This window comes from Oncorhynchus keta, chromosome 13 (assembly GCF_023373465.1).
Source record: "Oncorhynchus keta strain PuntledgeMale-10-30-2019 chromosome 13, Oket_V2, whole genome shotgun sequence".
In the NCBI taxonomy this organism is placed as follows: Eukaryota; Metazoa; Chordata; class Actinopteri; order Salmoniformes; family Salmonidae; genus Oncorhynchus; species Oncorhynchus keta.
Window position 1 is genome coordinate 4,667,132 of NC_068433.1, and position 5,000 is coordinate 4,672,131.

A 5,000-nucleotide genomic window follows, 5' to 3' on the forward strand; every position below is an offset into this window, starting at 1 on the left:
CTATGGCATGTCTATGGCATGTCTATGGCATGTCTATGGCATGTCTATGGCATGTCTATGGCATGTCTATGGCATGTCTATGGCAGGTCTATGGCATGTCTATGGCAGGTCTATGGCAGGTCTATGGCAGGTCTATGGCAGGACCATGACAGGTCTATGACAGGACCATGGCAGGTCTATGGCAGGTCTATTTATTTTTTTATTTTACCTTTATTTTACTAGGCAAGTCAGTTAAGAACAAATTCTTATTTTCAATGACGGCCTGGGAACAGTGGGTTAACTGCCTGTTCAGGGGCAGAACGACAGATCTATGGCATGCCTTGTCAGCTCGGGATTCGAACTTGCAACCTTTCGGTTACTAGTCCAACACTCTAACCACTAGGCTACCCTGCCGCCCCAGGTCTATGGCAGGTCTATGACAGGTCTATGGCAGGTCTATGGCATGTCTATGACAGGTCTATGACAGGACCATGGCAGGTCTATGGCATGTCTATGACAGGTCTATGACAGGACCATGGCAGGTCTATGACAGGTCTATGACAGGACCATGGCATGTCTATGACAGGTCTATGGCAGGTCTATGGCATGTCTATGACAGGTCTATGACAGGACCATGGCAGGTCTATGGCATGTCTATGACAGGTCTATGGCAGGTCTATGGCATGTCTATGACAGGTCTATGACAGGTCTATGACAGGTCTATAGCATGTCTATGGCAGGTCTATGACTGGTCTATGTCTGATACCAAAACATTTGTTTGAGGCCCAGCTCTAACAATTTGCACTTCAGAAAAAAAGATCCCACATTCTCTCTCTGGTCAAATATATATTTTTTGTTACAAAAAAAAGAAATGAAATCTAACCTTGAAATACTACTAGTTTTCCCCTTGAGATTATTTCCCAGGAAGAAGGTGGAAAAAAAGGCCACTGAATCAACATTCAACAAAATGGAAGGCCCCGCCTTCAGGCTACAATGGTAGGGAAAACACTGCAATTACAAACCACTGAACTAAACCTATTACCACTGTCATTTATACTGTTTCTATGACGATGATGGTTCTTTTATTTAAGATGTTTTTTATTCATATAACGACCATTTATTTATAACAATTTAATAAGAAATAATGATTAAATATTTTATGAGATGAAGGGTTTCCTACGTGTTCATTATTACTGTTTCCTCATTATTTTATTTGTGAGAGAGAGAGAGAGAAGTGTTTTTTAAAATGTATTTGTATATTTTTTTATTGAACTACAAAAGTCATTTAAGAACAAATTCTTATTTACAATGACGAGAGGTGTGTGAGAGAGAGAGAGGTGTGTGTGAGAGAGAGAGGTGTGTGAGAGAGAGAGAGGTGTGTGAGAGAGAGGTGTGTGTGAGAGAGGTGTGTGAGAGAGAGAGGTGTGTGAGAGAGAGAGAGGTGTGTGAGAGAGAGGTGTGTGTGAGAGAGAGGTGTGTGAGAGAGAGAGGTGTGTGTGAGAGAGAGAGGTGTGTGAGAGAGAGAGGTGTGTGTGAGAGAGAGAGGTGTGTGAGAGAGAGAGGTGTGTGTGAGAGAGAGTGTGTGTGTGAGAGAGAGGTGTGTGTGAGAGGTGTGTGTGTGAGAGAGAGAGGTGTGTGAGAGAGAGAGGTGTGAGAGAGAGAGGTGTGTGTGAGAGAGGTGTGTGTGTGAGAGAGAGAGGTGTGTGTGAGAGAGAGAGGTGTGTGAGAGAGAGAGGTGTGTGTGAGAGAGAGAGGTGTGTGAGAGAGAGGTGTGTGAGAGAGAGAGAGTGTGTGAGAGAGAGAGGTGTGTGTGAGAGAGAGAGAGGTGTGTGAGAGAGAGAGGTGTGTGTGAGAGAGAGGTGTGTGTGAGAGAGAGGTGTGTGTGAGAGAGAGGTGTGTGAGAGAGAGAGGTGTGTGAGAGAGAGAGAGGTGTGTGAGAGAGAGAGAGGTGTGTGTGAGAGAGAGAGGTGTGTGTGAGAGAGAGGTGTGTGAGAGAGAGAGGTGTGTGTGAGAGAGAGAGGTGTGTGTGAGAGAGAGGTGTGTGTGAGAGAGAGGTGTGTGAGAGAGAGAGGTGTGTGAGAGAGAGAGGTGTGTGTGAGAGAGAGAGGTGTGTGAGAGAGAGAGAGGTGTGTGAGAGAGAGAGGTGTGTGAGAGAGAGAGTGTGTGAGAGAGAGAGAGGTGTGTGAGAGAGAGAGGTGTGTGAGAGAGAGAGAGGTGTGTGTGAGAGAGAGTGTGTGTGAGAGAGAGGTGTGTGTGAGAGAGAGGTGTGTGAGAGAGAGGTGTGTGTGAGAGAGAGGTGTGTGTGAGAGAGAGGTGTGTGTGAGAGAGAGAGGTGTGTGTGAGAGAGAGGTGTGTGTGAGAGAGAGAGGGTGTGTGAGAGAGAGAGGTGTGTGTGAGAGAGTGTGTGTGAGAGAGAGGTGTGTGTGAGAGAGAGGTGTGTGAGAGAGAGAGGTGTGTGTGTGAGAGAGAGGTGTGTGAGAGAGAGAGGTGTGTGTGTGAGAGAGGTGTGTGAGAGAGAGAGGTGTGTGTGAGAGAGAGGTGAGAGAGAGAGAGGTGTGTGAGAGAGAGGTGTGTGTGTGAGAGCGAGAGGTGTGTGTGAGAGAGAGAGGTGTGTGTGAGAGAGAGAGGTGTGTGTGAGAGAGAGGGTGTGTGTGTGTGAGAGAGAGGTGTGTGTGTGAGAGAGAGAGTGTGTGTGAGAGAGAGGTGTGTGTGAGAGAGAGAGGTGTGTGTGAGAGCGAGAGTGTGTGTGTGAGAGAGAGGTGTGTGAGAGAGAGAGAGGTGTGGTGTGTGAGAGAGAGAGGTGTGTGTGTGAGAGAGGTGTGTGAGAGAGAGAGGTGTGTGTGAGAGAGAGAGAGGTGTGTGTGAGAGAGGTGTGTGAGAGAGAGGTGTGTGTGTGAGAGAGAGGTGTGTGTGAGAGAGAGGTGTGTGAGAGAGAGGTGTGTGTGTGAGAGAGAGAGAGGTGTGTGTGTGAGAGAGAGAGGTGTGTGTGTGAGAGAGAGGTGTGTGTGTGAGAGAGAGAGGTGTGTGAGAGAGAGGGTGTGTGTGTGTGTGAGAGAGAGGTGTGTGTGAGAGAGAGGTGTGTGTGTGAGAGAGAGAGGTGTGTGTGAGAGAGAGAGTGTGTGAGAGAGAGGTGTGTGAGAGAGAGAGGTGTGTGAGAGCGAGAGGTGTGTGTGTGAGAGAGAGGTGTGTGAGAGAGAGAGGTGTGCGTGTGAGAGAGAGAGGTGTGTGTGTGAGAGAGAGAGTGTGTGTGTGAGAGAGAGAGTGTGTGTGTGTGAGAGAGAGGTGTGCGTGTGAGAGAGAGAGGTGTGTGAGAGAGGTGTGTGTGAGAGAGAGAGGTGTGTGTGAGAGAGCGAGAGGTGTGTGTGTGAGAGAGAGGTGTGTGTGAGAGAGAGGTGTGTGTGTGTGAGAGAGAGGTGTGTGTGTGAGAGAGAGGTGTGTGTGTGAGAGAGAGAGGTGTGAGAGAGAGAGGTGTGTGTGAGAGAGAGGTGTGTGTGTGAGAGCGAGAGGTGTGTGTGTGAGAGAGGTGTGCGTGTGAGAGAGGTGTGTGAGAGAGAGAGAGTGTGTGTGTGAGAGCGAGAGGTGTGTGTGTGTGTGTGAGAGAGAGAGAGAGGTGTGTGTGTGAGAGCGAGAGGTGTGTGTGTGAGAGAGGTGTGTGTGAGAGAGAGGTGTGTGTGTGAGAGAGAGAGGTGTGTGTGTGAGAGAGAGAGGTGTGTGTGTGAGAGAGAGAGGTGTGTGAGAGAGAGGTGTGTGAGAGAGAGAGAGGTGTGTGTGTGAGAGAGAGAGGTGTGTGTGTGAGAGAGAGGTGTGTGTGAGAGAGAGAGGTGTGTGTGAGAGAGAGAGGTGTGTGTGAGAGAGAGAGGTGTGTGTGTGAGAGAGAGAGGTGTGTGAGAGAGAGGTGTGTGTGAGAGAGAGAGGTGTGTGTGTGAGAGAGAGAGGTGTGTGTGTGAGAGAGAGGTGTGTGTGTGAGAGAGAGGTGTGTGAGAGAGAGGTGTGTGTGTGAGAGAGAGAGGTGTGTGTGTGTGAGAGAGAGAGAGAGATGTGTGTGTGTGAGAGAGAGGGAGGGCGAGAGAGAGGTGTGTGTGAGAGAGGTGTGTGTGAGAGAGGTGTGTGTGTGTGTGTGTGAGAGAGAGGTGTGTGTGTGAGAGAGAGAGGTGTGTGTGTGAGAGAGAGAGGTGTGTGAGAGAGAGGTGTGTGTGAGAGAGAGAGGTGTGTGTGTGAGAGCGAGAGGTGTGTGTGTGAGAGAGAGGTGTGTGTGAGAGAGAGAGGTGTGTGAGAGAGAGAGAGTGTGTGAGAGAGAGAGGTGTGTGTGAGAGAGTGTGTGTGTGTGAGAGAGAGGTGTGAGAGAGAGGTGTGTGTGAGAGAGAGAGGTGTGTGTGTGAGAGCGAGAGGTGTGTGTGAGAGAGAGAAATTGTCAAAGACCCCAGCCACTGCTGCTACCTTCTGTTCATCATATATGCATAGTCATTTTAACTATACATACATGTACATACTACCTCAATCAGCCTGACTAACCAGTGTCTGTATGTAGCCTCTCTACTGTATATAGCCTCGCTACTGTATATAGCCTCTCTACTGTATATAGCCTCTCTAATCTTTATAGCCTCTCTACTGTATATAACCTCTCTACTGTATATAGCCTCGCTACTGTATATAACCTCGCTACTGTATATAGTCTCTCTACTGTATATAACCTCTCTACTGTATATAGCCTCGCTACTGTATATAGTCTCTCTACTGTATATAGCCTCGCTACTGTATATAGCCTCGCTACTGTATATAGTCTCTCTACTGTATATAGCCTCTCTAATCTTTATAGCCTCTCTACTGTATATAGCCTCTCTAATGCATATAGCCTCTCTAATGTATATAGCCTCTACTGTACATAGCCTCACTACTGTATATAGCCTCTCTACTGTATAGAGCCTCTCTACTGTATATAGCCTCTCTACTGTATATAGCCTCTCTACTGTATAGAGCCTCTCTACTGTATATAGCCTCTCTACTGTATATAGCCTCTCTAA